This window comes from Maylandia zebra, linkage group LG7 (genome assembly GCF_041146795.1).
Source record: "Maylandia zebra isolate NMK-2024a linkage group LG7, Mzebra_GT3a, whole genome shotgun sequence".
In the NCBI taxonomy this organism is placed as follows: domain Eukaryota; kingdom Metazoa; phylum Chordata; class Actinopteri; order Cichliformes; family Cichlidae; genus Maylandia; species Maylandia zebra.
Window position 1 is genome coordinate 41582469 of NC_135173.1, and position 19130 is coordinate 41601598.

At 39.1% G+C, this 19130-nt stretch overlaps 1 protein-coding gene and 1 pseudogene across 2 annotated transcripts in view; both read right to left on the reverse strand.

Annotated features, from left to right (window-relative positions):
* Positions 1-19130, reverse strand: part of LOC101469587 (syntaxin-2) — a 306839-nt gene that overhangs the window by 133959 nt on the left and 153750 nt on the right. The window lies entirely within an intron of this gene.
* On the reverse strand, positions 6911-8305 carry LOC143419296 (general transcription factor II-I repeat domain-containing protein 2A pseudogene; annotated as a pseudogene).

Here is a 19130-nt window from a genome sequence, read left to right on the forward strand (position 1 = left end):
TATTCTTCACACTTCATATTCATGCAAATAGCAATCAGCATCATAGCACTGTATAATTGCAGATAATCTATTACACAATTTTTTAGAAGATAACCAAATGTTACACTCATAATATGCTCAGTGTCATTTGAAAGTGCTTTAGTCATCTGTGTAATCGCAAATATTTGCTGTGATGAAATATCCTGGACCTGCAGCCCAGGGAATGAAGTGCCAAGTCTCTGCTTCATGGTAGTATCTATACATCCTGAGGCGGTGGTCAGGATAAAATGGGCTTTACTCAGCAATTTAATCCTGCTAAGAGCTGCTGTCTCACAGCATTCTTCACAGGAAAAGGCCACAGGAAAAGGTCGATGTAGTCCGGGGAATGTTCTGCTTATTATTACAATGGTTACCTTTAAGTAGTTGTGATGATGATAGCAAAATGAAAGTTTCTTTTTTTTTTCACCAACATCTGTTTTTGCTTAATGACAGCATTTGTGTGAATTAAGCAGCTGTGTGTAATTTTAAATGCTAGCTGGGAACTAATGTGTTCAAGTAAGAAAGGAAAAAGCTAAAAATATAATTTAAAGGTCAGTCTTAACAATGAGATTTTCACACATATGCATGCACACACTCCAAATATATATACACACATACATACATACATACACACACACACACACACACACACACACACACACACACACACACACACACACACACACACACACACACACACACACACATATATAACATTGAGCAATTACCCATTACCTTGAAAAGCAGCCCCCTTATAGCCAACATTCTAACCGGAGACTGGTTGGCAGTAGACTAAGTGTTTATTATTAGTCACCCTCTTCTGCATTTGTGGCTCATTTGTGCATGTAATTATGCCTCATCTGGAGACAGTACCTAAAGCCTTGATAAGAGGCTTATATCAAGCTAAATATATCTTTGGTGATATTTAATCAATGCATTGATCTCTTGCACTTAATGAGCACCTGAGATAAACAGCTTAAAGGAGACACCTCAAGTCATCTAATCTACACCAACATGGCACAAAACATATTGATGGATTAGTGGGGTTTCATTGGGAAGTCTATTAGTATTTCTAAATTAATTTCACATGTTGTTTATGCTGGGTTGGTTAGAAGAGTTGTCTCTTTTTCAAGTAATCACAAGAACCCAGGAGGTTCATTAAGCTTCTGACTAATCCCAACAAATCCACTCGCCTTTCTCAAACTCTCAACTGGCTTCATCTAAAAAAATATTAACAAAGAAGTGTTGAGTTCTGTCTTTACTGCCTTTACTATTCCCAGTTGTGAGTGGTTCCTGGAGGTTGTAGGCACTTGTTTTAAAGAAGACTGCTAAACCCAAATTATGCACACCTGAAGACCACCAACATTTGCTAGGGGGGGAAAAAAATTGTAACAGCCAACGAGTTGGTGAGTGGTTAAAAAAGGTTTCTTGCTGTTGCTAGGTGAAATTGGTTATCAGGAGATATACGGTGCTGCACTGAAAACCAGATGCCACATTACCTACCTCTTGCCAAAAATACTTGACAAGTTATTGCAACATAGGGGAAAATGGTGAAGAATGGTAAACAGACATTGCTTGCTTTCCATGCAAAAGTTGTGCCTTTTAAAACCTTACAATTAAAACAAAGACCTTTGAAAAGGCACAGAATAAAATGATTTGTGTCACATTCTTTCAAGTTTCACTCTGGCTCGATGGTTAGTTAGCGAATGTTTGCAGTCAGCATCTTGCACATAAACTGTGGGTGACCAAAGTAATCACAAGGTGTTTTTTGATACAGCATGCTTCATGTGTCCAATTTTACACAGCTACAGCCATTACCTTTGAGCAATCACTTGTCAACCAGTTGGGAATTATTTTCTTTAGCGACCAGCTAGGGAGCTCACAAGTCTCTAAGCCTGTGTGACTGAGGCCAAAAGAAATCTTGTTTTTTTCCACTTCGCCACCACAGTCAACCCCTCATTTTGTTAAACTATAAGATAATAAAAAGGAACCAATTTACATTGTGGAAAACTAGAGGAAGCAGGACCAAGGTCATGGAGACTAAAAAATAACAAAATAAAAATAGAAAAAAAAAACACACACTGCCTAGAAAACAAACTCAGTTGGTTTACGGTATCATACTAATTTACAGTATCTAACCACAAAAAGAGGAAAAAGGTGCAAGAAAACAAAAGAAGGCACACAAACTTCTACAAGTGTTCGACTAGCGTTCCCTAGAGAGTCTAGTTGAGCAATCACGAACAAAATATCAGCAATACAAAAAAAACCTATATATATATATATATATATATATATATATATATATATATATATATATATATATATATATATCGCAAACAGCAGCAGCAAGTAAACAAGCAGCTCAGCAGTGAAAATGTGAGGAATGATATCTGGTCCCACTGGCAATCAGATTGATTTCATTTTGGGTTGGTTGAAATCTCAACTATAGATTTCATCCATAAGACCAGACCTTCCCAAAGTGTGGGGCCCGCCCCCTGGAGGGGGGGGGAACAAAACGCTTGGACACTGCTAGCACGGGGGCCACAGAAACGCAGAGCAGGAGATGAAGCATCGCTGAATATGTTTCCAAACCAACTTCATTCTAAGCCAAAGACTAGAAAATATGGTGAAGCATATCTGCCCTTTGGCTTCACCTGCACAAGTGCCGAGGTAGGTCTCCCCTGCAGAATTGGTTTTCGCTGGGCTCTTCAAGTCATGGACAAACAGTATCCCACATTCTTGATTTTTAGTTCAAACACTTGTTGTAATGACTCACTACTCTTGACATTTTGGAGATGTTAGCTCTTTATACAGTAAAGTTACAGTGGGATACAAATAATATCAGGCTGATCCTGCCATGATTAGTTCCCCCTGTCTAAATCACGGACTAACAGTTGGTGATGTTCGATTCGTGAACGAATCGTTCAATACTCGAGAATCACTTTACTGACTCGTGAATCATGATTCACAAGCCCAACTGACTCATCCCTGTTGCTGTTAGCAAACTAATTCCATTAGTAGAAATATATCTAGCTTATAATTAAAATTGTGGGGGGGGGGGGAAACAACAGCCAGTTTCTTAACAAAAGCATTTCTGCTCTGAACTGGAAGAAAAAACCCTGAGTAAAAGCTCACATCAAGAAAATAGCTCCTCGGTCCACAGTAGCATCGCTCTGCTAACATGCTAACAGCACATTTGAGCTACTCACCCTGTCACTACCCGATCCGTACCGGAAACCCGATCGGTACCCCGCATGCGCAAATCTTACGTCACTTCCTCTCTTTGCCAACATTGCGACATTCAATATATTTGAATGATACAGTTAGCGCCCAGTTAGCTCCTAGCATTTCTCAACAGCTCTGCCTCCTTTTCGACTGCCCGGGACATTTAAACAATGGATAATCCGTATACAAAGAAATTCATGCTTTTCTCCTCAACAGAGAGTGTCCCCCGATTGAGCAACAGCGCCGTAAAATAAGAAGAATGGCGCCTAATTACAGAGTTAATAATGCAGACTTTGTAATATCTCACGTGTAGATTCATCAGCCAGATGAAGTGTTTACTGACAATTGACAGTGATAGCGCACATCATCATCACTAGTCCAACAATCCTCTCCTCACAGACAAGCATAAACACACTCGACTATCGCTAAATCAGATTTAACACACGTTTGTAATGACGCTAATTCAGTTTATAATAGAGTTTATTCGGTCGGTCAACAGGTGGCGGTATCCTCGTACACTGGGGAGTACACTGCCATTAAACGAACAGAAGAAGAAGAAAACATCTGCACATGCGCGGTACGGATCGGGTAGACTCGATTTGTACGGTCAGACTTTACACATGCGCAGTAAGGATCGGGGAGTCCTGATCCGTAACTATCTTTTTATTTTTCATTTTTGTCTACATTGTACTGAAATCCTTCATTATTGCAAACATTTTAAGATATACTTGTTATTCTTAACATCTTAACAGATACTCTGACCTTTAACTATCGTAAAATGCTACGACCGGAAGTAGAAACCTTTTGCGCATGCGGGGTACCGATCGGGTTTCCGGTACGGATCGGGTAGTGACACACCCCCTCGCTTCCTGTGCTGAATCATAAGCGTAAGCGAATCACTCAGGACTCACTCACCCCCTCCCTCCTGTGCTGAATCATAGAGCCAGCGAATTACTCACTCACCCCCTCCCTCCTGTGCTGAATCGTAAGCATAAGCGAATCACTCAGGACTCACTAACCCCCTCCCTCCTGTGCTGAATCATAGAGTGAACGAATCACTCACTCACTAACTCCCTCCCTCCCGTGCTGAATCATAGAGCGAGCGAGCGAATCACTCACTCACTCACCCCCTCCCTCCTGGCTCACAGCTTCTTCTTCTTCTTGGTTGGCAACCAATGTTAAGGCGCATTACCGCCCCCTGGCTCACAGCTCAGTGGACATTTAGATGAGAAAATATATATTTGACACATTTAAGGAAAATACTAATAAAATACAAATAAACAAAATAAATGTTTATTAAGCAATTTTGATAGGAAATTGCTTAATTTCAGAAATGTTTTTGCTCTTTTTTGCTCTATAAAATAGTTGGGATTTTTTTTTAGAATTATTCATCTTAGCAGTAGGATTTACATGAAAAGAGAAACAAATTAAGTTTGAGTGAAAATGTACATTTTTTGCACTCTCTGGTCAACTGACTCACTGAATCAAATGACCCAAAAAACCGATTCACTTTGGTGAGTGACTCATTCAAACTCGATTCAATAAAAAGAATCAAATTTACCATCACTACTAACAGTATCTCACAGTTGTTTATGTTTTTCAACCCATTTTGCACAGAGAGGCATTTTTTGAAAAATGTATTGATAGCAATGTTGAATATTATTACACAGGAAAAAAACAACTACACGTAAAATAATCACACTGTGATGCCTCTGCCTTTGTAAATAGAGGGACAGTAACTGCGTGTGTGTATGTAAGCCTGTAAAAACCGAAGATAGTCAGATTAACAGTATTTTGTCTCTATCTGCCATTCTGCAATTCATCTCACGTAAACAATAACGTGGCGCACAGCGTGACGTGGAAAAAGACACATACCTTTGACGTTGCGTGACGACCTCTGTATTCCTCGTCCACAGGTAAACGCAAAAAAGGAGTTTTAAAAAAAATCTCCGTTTTCGGTGATTCCAAACGCCGTTTAAGTGTGGACGAAACAGCTGTGTTGTCAAAAATACTTGTGTAGGTGTGGACGTAGCGTAAAAGACCTAGTAGTTTATTTTATTACTACCAGTAATTTATTGCAGATTACTTGTATTTGCTTAATTGTTTACTAAATGTTTGAGGTGTGAAATAAACCGCAATGGAGCAAAATAAGGGTGTGTGTGGTTAGAGGATGTGTGCGCGTGTGCACGCGCCGGAAGGGGGGTGGGCAACATTTTTCTTGTAAAACAAAGGGGGGCCCAGCAAAAAAAGTTTGGGAACCACTGCATTAGACTATAGATCTGTCACATGACACACCCCAAAATATTGTTTGTCTTGTGTGCAGCACACAAGCAATATTTTGTGTAATGTGCGCTGCATAAGCAATATTTTTTGCTTGTGTAGTATAGGCAAGCAAAAGTATAAAAATAGCTACAGGGCTCATATTTGAGACTTCAGTTGATTTAGTGTAAAATGTAAAAGTGTATACTTGTTATATAAACAAAAAGCTGTGCACTTTGCTGGAGACTGCTTGGTGAGGCAAAGCACATTCACAACACCAACTCTGAGTTCGCTGTTACTCGCTGCCCAGGCAAGCTTGATCTGTGTGTGTGTGTGTGTGTGTGTGTGTGTGTAGGTTCCAGCATGCTACTGCATAAACAGCAGAAGCTGATCAGCAGATATGCAGCAGCTGTGCCAATCATCCCCACCTGGCACCATTCCCAGTACTCAGCCTCACCTCTCTTCCTGCAGCTGAGCTGCAGCCACACCCCCACAGGGTATAATGGCACATTTGTAGCTACAGTTTTTTGTCATACTTATGCAGATGAATACACTTCATCAAAAGTATGTTGTCCATAAAGTTGCATCTGCACAGATATGGGCTACAGATTTTGATTTTAGCCTCAGTCATTGTACACTGTGTCCTTTCCAAAATTAAGTGCACTAAAGGGTCAATGGCTTTAAATGTGGGGCTGATATTTTACTGATGTTTTACTGTCAGTAATAAAAAATAATTTTTGGAGCACAATTTTGTGGCAGTAGTAAATCCATCTCTTTGTGTGTACCAAACCCTATAAAGTGGATCACTATGTGCACGAACAAGTAAACAGTTCAAACAGACAGTCTTAGAATGGATTGTGATTCAGGACACCTCAGTGACAAGCTACTACAGAAGATGGGCTTGAAAAGAGGCACAAAACATAGTTCCACTTGAAATACAGACTGACACAAAAACAAGTACAGCTTTTGTCCAGGTAGAGAAAAAAATAGATCACATTTTTTCAAAGTGTCACAATTTCCAGGCTGAACAACTTAAGTGAGAAAGCTCTTTGTAAGACAGGGGTGGGCAATTAATTTTTACAAGGGGCCACATGAGAAACCCGAGTTGTGTCAGAGGGCCATATCAACGACATCTTGAACCCAAATCTGCTTAACTTTCTTAAATTGTAAAATTCACTAAATTATATATTACGAATAGCTGGTACTGGTAATCAGAAGAATAAAACTAAAATAAAATAATGTAAATATTTATATTGGGCTATGCTATGTGAAATTGTGGCGCATATTCCAAATAAAACAAAAACAACCACCGAATCAATGTCATTTTATTTTAACATGTTTAACTCAACAAACAAGAAGTTTATAGAAATGCAACAATACAAAGATTTGTGTCATGTTTTCCTCATTTTCAGTGAGAATAATCCAGCCTGTTTTGGTTTTGAACAAGGGCATTGAAATCTGGCTGAATGTCTGAGGTGGCTATGCGAAGAACAGCTGAGAGGTGGTCATCAGTGACAGAGGACCTGTGTTTGGATTTGTTGAACTTCATCACCAAGAATGTCTGTTCACATACATAGGTAGATCCAAAGAGGACTAGAATCCTCTGAGCATGATTCCTCAGGTGTGGAAAGTTCTCTTCTTTGAGGGAGGAATAAAAGTCCAGCAGTGAGACTGACCTGAAGTGGTCTGCCAGAAGTGTGTCAGACAGCAAGTCAATGAGTTCCATCTGAACATCACTTGAAGCATTATCCACACTGCAGATGAAGGGAGAAGAAACCATGTCCATTTCATTTTCAAGAGCTTTGACATCTTGAAATGGCCTTGAAAACTCTGCATGCAGTACTTCTAACATGGCTGAGTACTTGTGGAGGTGATTGGCATTTGGAATAGCCTCCTTTAGTGTTGGCAAGTGGGTCAGAAAGTTGTCCTTCACTTGGCTTGAGATAAGCTGACACTTCCTCATGAAAGCCTTTACTGCACTGTACATCTCGTGCACAAAAAGTCCCCTGCACTGCAGTTTGACATTTAGTTGGTTCATTAGTGCAGTCACATCCGCAGCAAATCCAAGGTCTGCCACCCAATCTTCATCTGAAAGCTCTGGGACGGCATGTCCTTTCTTCACACAGAAATCCTGAATCTGTTCTCTCAGATCCCAGACACTTTTTAGTACCTTGCTTAGGCTGAGCCACCTGACAGAGCAGTGGTAGCTGATGTCACCATGTTCCATCTCATTTTCCTCCAAAAGAGCAATAAATTGTCTGTGATTTAATGCTCTTGCTCTGATGAAGTTAACTGTTTTAGTTACAACATCAACAACGTGTTCTATCTTTAACACTATCTTACACAACACTTGCTGATGTATAATACAATGCAAAAATGTCAATTTCTGCACAGGATTAATTTCTGTCACTTTATCCTGCATTCTCTTTAAAAGTCCTACATTTTTTGGACAACCATCTGTTGTTACACCTGCCAGATTGTCCCATTTCAGTCCTAATTTGTCCAAACATGCATTTACCTCTGTGAATAAGTCATTGCCGGTTGTTGTTCCTTTCATTGACTGCATGGCAGCCAGCTCCTCCGTGACTTGAAAGTCTGCAGTTATTCCACGTAAGAAGATGAGAAGCTGGGCGGTATCACGCACATCGCAGCTCTCATCCAAAGCCAGAGAAAAACATTCAAAGTCTGCAGCTCTGTTCTTCAGCTGAAGCTCCAAGTTCTCAGCGATGTCCTCAACCCGCCTAGTCACAGTACGTCGGGAGAGTGAGACGTTCTCAAACCCGTCCTTTTTCTCTGGGCACATCAGTGCAACTGAGTCCAATAATCACTCCTTAATAAACTCTCCATCAGAAAAGGCCTTACTTTTCCTGGTGATTTTGTGAGATATTACATAACTTGTCCAAACGGCAGCCTCTCTGGTGGTGTGAAGTTTGGTGAAAAGTCCTTGTTGGGTTTGCAGTTTTGCTAGCAATGCATCAGACACCCTTGCGTGCTCTTTTTCAGACAGATTTCTGTATTTATCCTCATGTTTGGTCATGTAGTGGCAATTCAAATTGTAATCTTTTAACACAGCGACCTGTGTACCACAGACCAAGCACACAGCTTTACCTTTAATTTCTGTGAACAAGTACTTGGTAGTCCATGTCCTGTTAAAAATGCGACATTCGTTATCACTTTTTCGCTTCTTAGCGTGTGCTGCCATCTTGAGGCTAACGTCATTTATGGCTGTTCACCTTCACTCAAAGCTTGCGACACGCAGATACGTCAATATGGAAGTAGCGTAGCACTTTTCAGGATAAAAGCAGCACCGTCGTATTGCACGCACTACATATATTTACATAATCTATCTAGTGGTAATTTATTATTGACCTCACGCGGGCCTGAAAAGGATACACAAAGGGCCGGATGTGGCCCACGGGCCGTAATATGCCCAGGTCTGTTGTAAGAGGACCTGGACAAGCTTTATAACAAAATAATGTTAACTGCTGCTTGAGGTAAAGTTTGTTTTATTTTTTGACTGTCATCTATCACCCCCGTCTCCTTACTGCTTGGATCTTGTCACTCAAAAATTGTTGTCTGTCTTTCTGGCTTTCCCCTGTCAAAATAACCAGAAACCAGGGAATTGCTCACCAGTTTTGGCCACAAAACTACAGTAATGTAGTTGAAATGTATTCAAAATTCATTCTTGACTTTTAGTGCAGGTCACAAAACAGCTTCACTTCACAGACAATTTATAGACTCTTTCAGGTTCATGTTGGGTTGCATTTTATTTCAAGGTGGGATTGTTTTGTCAAGGTGTGTTTATTATGAGAAGTACATAAGAGAAAAAGTACAGGCTCATCTCAATCAATCAATATAAGAGATACTGAGTGTACTGGACTGTGGTATCAAAGAAGCAATCCAATTCTGGTTGCTTACGTCTGTACAAGTATAAAATATTTATATCCAATAGCTTTGGACTATAGCTTCTTCTCTTGTGACCAATTATTTTTGACATTTTTTGGAATGTATGACAAGCAATAGCCAACCTAATGCTGGGGGCTTGCTTTGTCAGTAATCCCGCCATGTGTGGCAGAATGCAAAAGTTACAGATTTCATTGTTGACTCTTCAAGGATTAATATTTATCCCCTCAGAGACAAATCTATCTAATATGACAGTTTAATCTTCCTAGAAGCAGTATTAACTACGATCAAAGGAAGGACTTGAGTATTTGAAGGGTCCCCGTGTTTTTGCCACTGTCTTACTCATAACAAAAAGCATAACCACACCAGCTGATTGTTTTATCCCTCCCAGCTTAGTCTGAAAAACACTTGGAAGAAAAGCTTTTTCTCAAATGCACATTTTTGAAAAGCTACTTGTGTTTCATGCTTTGTCACAAAGTTAGAGTTTAAGGGTTTAGTTAATAATACATTTGCTCTCAAAGTATACACAAACAGTACATCACATATACTCCTTACTTCCTTATGCAAAACTCCTCATGAACTGGAAATCAAAAAACAGTTTATGTATTAATCAATAGGGCGATCGTGGCTCAAGAGTTGGCAGTTCATCTTGTAATCGGAAGGTTGCCGGTTGGAGCCCCGGCTCGGACAGTCTCGGTCGTTGTGTCCTTGGGCAAGACACTTCACTGACTGCCTACTGGTGATGGCCATAGGGACCGATGGCGCGATATGGCAGCCTCGCTTCTGTCAGTCTGCCCTAGGGCAGCTGTGGCTACAACTGTAGCTTGCCTCCACCAGTGTGTGAATGTGAGAGTCACTGAATAATGGAATTGTAAAGCGCTTTGAGGGTCTCGAAAAGTGCTATACAAATGCAATCCATAATTATAATTATTATTATTATTATTATTATTATTATTATTAATATAAAACATTTTACTTCTAGATCACATCAGTCTCCCTTCTCAAAAAAACCAACTGAATGAATTTGTTTCTCTTTGGTCCCCACTGGCCCCAAGACTTGGGACTCATTTGCACACTCCTGCTTACTCTTTGTGGTGGGGGGGGGGTCTTCCTTGACTCGGTGGTGGTCAGGGAAGTTGTCATTTCCCCACACCTCCTGTGGTGGGGTGTGGGAAATGGGAATACCAGTTTTTCATGGCTCTCTACTTCCAGGGGTAGTCCTCTACCCCCTCATACAACACATCACCCATGCACATAGGGTCTTGATGTAGGGTTGTGGACCTCGTAGGTCACAGTGGGTAGAGCCATTCATGTGCCTCTGCTGGCTGTACTGCATGGTAACCTGCCCCTCCTTTTTAAATACATTATACTACTAGAGTGCTGTTAACATTTGGGGGGGAAGCAACGTGTTTGGCACAGCAGTGCATCCAGATCATAATTCTGATTGCACAAACTATTCACAAACATGTTACTGTTCCAAATCTTGTTAATGATGTATTAAAGTCTTTTTTTCCGTATTGCAAGGTGCAGAAATAAGGTATTCTAGGCCTTTTGGCACATGAAGATAGACGGCTAATTTTAAAGACTTAATTGAGGGATGCAGTTGGGACTAAAAGCAAAGTCTGCAGCACTGCAGGAGGATTGTAAGAGAAAAACTGAGCTGGGCATTTAGGGAATTTAATTGCTACCAGAAAATACTGCGGGGGGGGCATTAATGATTAAGTTTGATATCCTCAATTAAAGCCTTATCTTTAAAAAGATCCCTCAGATGTTCTGCAGTTCAATACACGATATAGACAACTCAAGCAAACTTACTTTCTACCACAATGGAAATGGTAACAGAAGGGGATAAAGCTCAGTGTGCTTAGGGATCAACTTATGTAACACAAACGCACAAACACCATGGCTGCTAAAAGGTGCATCTACAGAATAGTGGCAAACATAACACTGAGTAAGAAAAGTAATATCCTCTTTTTCTGCTTCTGAGACTTCACAATCCTTTGCTGTGATTATTTTAGATAAGTGCTTATATCCATCACATTCATGTCTTCAACTCTATCTACCCCACGATTTTTTCTAAACGTTTGATTGGTAGAAAATAATGTTGATAAAAGGCTACATTGACAGCAAGGATTCTCATAAGATTTTAATTCATTACATATGCCAGAGTCTCCGTATTTCAGTGTCTGACATAAAATTTTGCATTCTGCTGTTTTACTTAAACTGACTGCCAGGGAAGAGATGGCAAGAGGAAGAGAAAAAACATGTCCTTACCTTCCGGTCATACTCACCTTTTGGTTTTATGGAAGAAATGTGCTTAATCTAACTGCTGTCTTTGGCTCACTTATTTTATCCCCTTTACAGACTACACCCTAAAGCAAGACTACCAACACACGGGTAGGGCTATCTGCGTACAAAAGAACATCAGGAGGCAGGCTATTCTGCTTTGATAGATGGGGATGTGTCATCTTACCCTCTTCCTTCTGTCTTGTCAGTTTTTTTGTTTTGTTTTGGAGAAATTTTTTGGATCAGTGTTTCATCACCTATTTTAAACTTTTAGAACTGAACTCACTGTGGACAAAAGTGCATCACAATGAAAGTCTATTTTGCCGCAACTGTTTTGATAGTTTTAGTATAGCGGGTTTTCTCCCAAATTTCATGACGAAAGGATATCTATCATTACTCTGTACTGAAAAAGCCAAGGTGACCTGTTGCCACGTAACTGCCTCCAGAGTCACTCTCATTTTTATAACAGGGTCACTGCTGGAAGTAGCGTATGACATACAATATGGAAAAGAACAGGTCAAAATGAGAAAGAAAAAGAGAGAGGCAACGCAAAAATAGATGATATAAAGAAAAGGAAACAGAACGATATTTACAAATTGTATCTGGCATATTAGTTGTCTGAATTCAGCAGGCTGTATATCTTAGCTAAATTATAACATGACGTGGATGCAATATGAGAGGTTTGCACTTATGCAGAAGAACTGCAGTGTGAATAAGCTAGATAAGAACATCCTATTGTCTAAAGTGGGAAAATATATGGGATTTTCTGATTTGTAATTTTAGAGGATAAGGAGTTAAGTGTTTTCATAAAAAAACCCAAACAAAAACGAATTCTAACCTGATTCACTCTGATCTGAGTCACTTTCCAATTATCTGATCGATAAAATCAGCTATGATGCAACTTGCCAAAAGTTGGACACCGTTCAAAGCAGGTATAGTTCATTTAAAGTAATTGCAGAGTGCAGTGATGTGGCTGAAATGCATGAACCACAGCTTTGCCCAGAAGGGACTTTTTATAGCTTTTTTTATGAGACAGGCTCTTTAGCATAAGAAATGTGATCCACTGATTAGAGTGATTAGTTTAGATGTGGTCTTGTGCACAGCATAATATATCAGAGGGTTGTTTTTTGTAGGTTTTAATATACATTCTTTAAGTGCTTATAAAAGCAAGCCTCTTAAGATGTCCTCATGAAAGTGTAACACATTTTCAGAAGAAAACAAATCCAGGATTCACAGAAGCTGAATGGGTTCTTCCAAGCAAATCACTGTTACCAGTAAACAGCAATACATGTACTAGTGAGGAATGGCATTCAATCTTTTGACTGGATCAACCCATATGGAAAAGAAATAGTAAAAACTTATATGATTTACTCATGAAAGTGGCCACTTTCTCATTAGTTTCATATATTGTTCTAGTAAGTATCCAAAACATACAAGTTTCATTATATAATTTTTCAAGGGATATTATATCTGTTTTCACTCTTGTATGCTTTTCATACAAGTTTCACACAAGACAGATACAAACTTTATAAGATTTATATATATCTTTTCCATATGGGAAGGTTTGACTGTCTGATGGAAAATTATATCTTGCAAAATCTGGATACAACAGATCGCACACCTGTTTTGATGATGATAAATGTTAACCAGTTAGGAATGTAAGGAAATTAATTTGGTCAAGGTTTACAAAAAATATTTGATATTTTACAGCAGAATTACCTGAATTCCTGCAAATTTCAAACATGCAGTAGTACAGCCACTGCTTAAGAAACCTGGCCTTGATCACACAGTTTTAGCGAACTATAGGCCTATTTCCAAGCTGCCTTTAGTCTCCAAGGTTTTAGAGAAAATTGTTTTTAGTCAACTGAAAGATTTTCTAGATGAAAATGGAATCTTTGAGGTTTTTCAATCAGGTTTTAAAACCCTTCACAGCACAGAATCTGCATTACTAAGGGTTTTTAATGACATCCTTCTGGCATGTGATTCTGGTAACCATGTTGTTCTTGTCTTGCTTGACCTAACTGCTGCCTTTGACACCGTAGACCACAATATTTTAATTTCTCGATTACATGATGTAGTGGGTATTGGTGGCACTGCACTCAATTGGTTTAGGTCTTATTTGTCAGATAGAACTTTCTCTGTCAGCCTTCTCGGTTACGAATCGTCTTCTGCTCCTCTGCCATGTGGTGTCCCACAGGGCTCAATTTTAGGGCCACTGCTCTTTTCTCTGTATCTACTGCCTCTGGGTTCTATCCTTAGAAGGCATGGGATCTCATTTCACTGTTATGCCGATGACTGCCAAATTTATTTGACACTAAAACGCAAGGATGCCATCTCCATAAAACCTCTCTTGACATATCTAGATGACATTAAAGCTTGGTTGGCTCGAAACTTTTTAAATTTTAATAAAAAGAAAACAGAAGTGTTGGTGTTTGGACCCAGTGGTCCCTGTGAGTCCTCCTCTGTTGTTTTAGGATCCCTGGAAGTCTATTTTAAATCTGTTGTTACTGACCTTGGTTTTAAGTTGGACAGTGATTTTAAATTGGACAACCAAATCAGAGCAGTGGTGAAGTCCAGTTTTTATCATTTAAGGCGACTGGCAAGACTAAAATCTTTTCTTTCGAGGCAGCACCTTGAAACAGTGATCCATGCTTTTATTTCTTCCCGCCTGGACTACTGTAACTCACTTTATGTGGGGGTCAGTCAGTCATTGCTCTCACGTCTGCAGCTGGTTCAAAATGCGGCTGCACGACTCCTAACAGGAACTCGAAAAAGAGAGCATATAACCCCTGTGCTGGCCTCTCTGCACTGGCTGCCTGTGTCTTTTAGAGTTAATTTTAAAATTCTTATGTTTGTTTTTAAATGCCTACACAGTCTTGCCCCGCCTTACCTCTCTGAGCTTCTTCATCCCCACATACCCTGTCGGTCTCTCAGGTCAGCTGACCAGCTGCTCCTGGAGGTACCGAGATCCAGGAGGAAGCTCAGAGGGGACAGGGCCTTCTCTATTGTGGCTCCAAAATTATGGAATAATTTGCCCATGCATGTTAGAGAGGCCCCTTCACTGTCCACTTTTAAATCACGTCTTAAAACCCACTTTTATTCCTTGGCTTTTAACCTCAGTGAGACTTAGTTTCTTTTTTAATGCAGTAGTTATTTAATTAATGATTTCACTCTTCTTTTATTTGTTTTTTATTTATATCTCATGTAATTTTATTTTACAGTTCCAATGTACAGCTGTGGTTGTTTTAAAGTGCTTTATAAATAAAGTTGATGATGATGATGATGATGATGAGTTAGAGATTTGGGATCTGGCAATATAATGTGTGGCAAAATTTGAACATCTTTTCTGTAAAAAACAAAACAAAAGTGTCAGCATGGCTTAGGTTTGCAAAGTTACATCTGAATAAACAATGCCCTTTGGACATATTAGATCAGAATGGAGATGTTTGACCATAATGCACAATGCCACATTTGACAAAAACCAAACACAGCATATCAGCACAAACACCTCAACTGTCAAGCATGGTGAGTGAGGGGTGATGATGTGGATTGTGGATTGCCACATGATGGGTACCTTCCAGTCGCTCTGTGTAACAAAGTATTCTAGAGTCAAATGTGAGGCAATCTGCTGGACATCTTAAACTTGGCTGAAACTGGGTCATGCGAAAGAACAGCCATTCCAAACACAAAAGCAAATCTACAACAGAATGGCTGAAAAGAAAAGGTGTCACAGAGGCCCAGTCAAAGTTCAGACCTCAACCTGATTGAAATGCTGTGGTAGTACAATATAGCTATGCATAAAAAAATGCTTGAAAACCTCAATGGATTGAAAGAACATTGTAAAGAAGAGTGGGCTGAAATTCCTCTGTAAAGATGTGACAGACTTATAAAGTCATGCAGTAAACAGTCAGTTCATGTTACTTCAAGTTACTAAAAGTGGTTTAACAAGCTAATGACTCACATGATGTACCTGGCTTTTCTCACACTGCATTGTGGCTTAGTATTTTGTTAAATAATGGCAATATGACATATGATTTATTGTTCATCTTAGGCTTTATTTACCAAATTTTAGAATGTGTGCTTGTATATGCACAGATTTCTACCTGACTGCTGTGTTAGGTGCCAGTAGTAAATTATACCATTAATACAATTAAAGCGAGCATCTGTGGCATCTGAACATAAAGCTACCAATGAACCCAGAGTGATTTCAAAGCTCAGTTTAGGTCATTCCCAGCTAAGCAGCCAGAGCAACCAGGTGAGCTAAATTGGCACCTGGATGAAGTGTATTTTGTTACCGGTAACTTGTATTTACGTGACAATGCATTTCAGGCTATGAGTGACATAACCATGTAGTGTAACAAAGTACTTACTGTGATGAGCAATTAAGTAAGGTAAACCATTACTTGTGTAATAAGTAATGCCTAATACGTTTGTGTAATACATTTCTTTTTTGAGAAACAACCCCAACACTGCTGTACTGTTTGGTCTTGTTAAATCAAAACTTAAAAAAAGCTTTTCAGGATTTTTATGAAGCTTCCAAGATGGAGAAGAGCTATCCATGTCCATGAGTAGTAACGTGGATCTGTTTCATGTTGTACTGCTGAATTTTATGTCTAAATTCATGTGTCAATGAATAGATTCCAAAATACTGTTACAATGGCCTGCTGTACGTCACACAAGGTATTTGGTATAAGAACACATTTGTGTCACAATTACTAATAATTACGTTTTTATGATGTTGTCAATGTTTTGTTGTTTATTTATTTACTGTAATGGAGAGACTGTATGTGTCTGAAATCTAGTTTGAATTAATTTTAACCATTTTAAAGGTTGATTCTTGTTCATGCATAGTACTACCTATAGGAAAAGGTCTTTTTTTACACTGTTGAAAAAGTTATTTCTGTGCAACTTGAACTTGTGTTTACCCCAGCGTCTTCTCCAATTAAATATGACAACTGGATTAATTCACAGTACAAAAAAAAAAGCCAGACTAACAAAGCCATTGGAGACCCCAGTTTAATCTTAGTTTTGTGGGAAATGAATTGCCAACAAAATGCCAAAGGTCCAGCTGGGAGATGGAGTTCATGAATTTTTAATGCATTCCCTAATGTGAAACACTCTCACTGGTGGAGATACTTGATCTTCGCTGTTGAAGAAAATGCTGTGATTAATTCTTTAGCACTGCAGGCTTCCCAAAGTAATGTGAACCATCTATTTGAAGTCATACACTTGCAAAATCAAAAGATGTTTTAAATTTAAGCAATGATTTAGAAAGAAGTGTGGCAATGGATTTTTTTTTCTCCATTTTTTGCTGTTCAACAAAAAGTTACTGTTTCTTAATTTTAATTATGTGATTACAGATTTCTTGAGTATTGTTTCTCTTCCTCCTAAAATGTTAGATCACCTGACATAGGCTTTAGCAGAGAACAAAATTCCCTGAGTTAGAGAAGTTGTCAAATTCTTTTCTCGAAAGTAGGTTAAAAATGTGTCACTGAGAAGTCTTGTCCTGTTAGGACTGACTTCCTATGCCCTGAAAGATATTCTGGAAGCCTGGGGCATATTTTCTTCTCCCTGAATGAATTTGTCTAGGTTGGTTGCTACTTAGGTTTATAACAAACCATTTAAAGAAATAGAGGTTTCAAACTTTTGGGGGGAAAGCCTTTGTGTTTTATAATTTATTGCCAACCATGTATTTTGTCAACAGCGATGAAATGTCACATAAAAATGGAGCCGACAAAAGGAAAAAAAGACCTTCTGAGACACTTCATGCACACATTCTGCGATGGTGACCAAAAGCTGGGTGTGGTTGAGTTTAATGTCTTGTTAGATTCATAAATTATATACCACCAATAAGCAGCAGTTTTGATGCCTACAAGAAAGAACAAATCACATTATATCAAAAGGTCTAATTCCTATAAAGCAGCTACGGGATTTTAGTCCTGATGTTACTGCAGTTCTCGTCCTAAGTTGTATGAGGAAAGAAAGCGCAGCTTACTGAGGATCTGCCAAAATGAAAGGCCATAACCAACCCACACAGGGCTAACAGTGATATGCTGGTTGGATCCTTGTGTATATTATAAATTTATAAGAGGGCAGCATGCTTTCCATTGAGTTACAGTAATGGCTAGAATACTTATCTTTGTGGCAAGGCTCCTTTCTAAACCCAGCAGCCCTATGCGGCTGACACCACAGAAATATTCAGTTAAAGTTGGACACCCGCAGTTCAGAGCAAGTGTCTACAAAAGGTCATTATCTATTATTTATACGTGAAGTCTTGCAGAGGAATACATGCTCTGCTGGAGATTGCTTTTCCTCTCTGTTCTCCCCAGGTATTGACAATAAATCATCACTGAATGGACAGCAATAATGAATGACTGAGCATTTTCTCACAAATGTTTTGGAGTATTGTAACAACAAATAGGATAATTCTGCTATAAATGAGCTTCTTAAAAAGGAAATTGGAAAGCTTATTACTCTTAAGACAAATATACTGAGATCAGTGTAGTTGAATATGTAATACCCTGTGGTTGTAGCCATTTATGTCTGTCTATCTCTGAAGCTCTGAAGAAACTAAATAGTTTAGCACTAATTCTGTGAATTCAGAATCCAACAAAATGGGAAATATCGTAACAATCTCCCCCTCTGCTCCTCAGGTACAGAACGTGGTGTTAAATATTAATGACAAGAAAAGTTGTGCAGAACATTATTAAGTCAGAGTGAGATTGAACTCCATTCAGTTTAACGTTGAAAAAAATTTAAACAATCTGGTTAAAATTTATTCTTTAATGAATTCTTGAGTTGTTCCTGGTAAGAAATGTGTTTGTATGAGTTCATAGTGATATGACTGTCACATTTGTGAGAATGGAATTAGATATGCAGCCATGCGAAAAAGATTTTCCCCCCACAGGACTATACAGTGAGAAACTAAATACACTCTTATTAGTTCCATAGGAATTAAAAGTGTAAGTAGCCAGGCACTGCTAAACAAATGCACTTTATGAAATATTTGTAATTGTTGGGCAGGAGCATTCAAATGTGTTTTAACACAATGACGCTGTCACTAAATGTCGAATGTCCCAGCAAAAGGTAACCCCAAGGTCAGATTGGGCAATGTTCAGAGAAACCCACGAGCTATACTTCAAAGGCCTCAGTTGCTAAACGTCAAAGTTCAAGGGTTGCCAGGAGAATCCTTCTCATGTCTGTGAAGGTTCTCAGTCATCCAGGTGCAGAGTCCCAGATTGAAGCCCTATGAAGTGTCCCCAAGAGGGACATGGATCCCCTATTGATCCCCTACCTAATCACACGAGGTTCACCAGAAACCTTGGCTGATTGTGTCACGGTGAGTAGAATGAGGGAGGAGTAGAGCAGGGCGACATGACCAAAAATATTTATCACGATATACATTTGAAAATTTGCGATAACGATATAACTGACGGTAT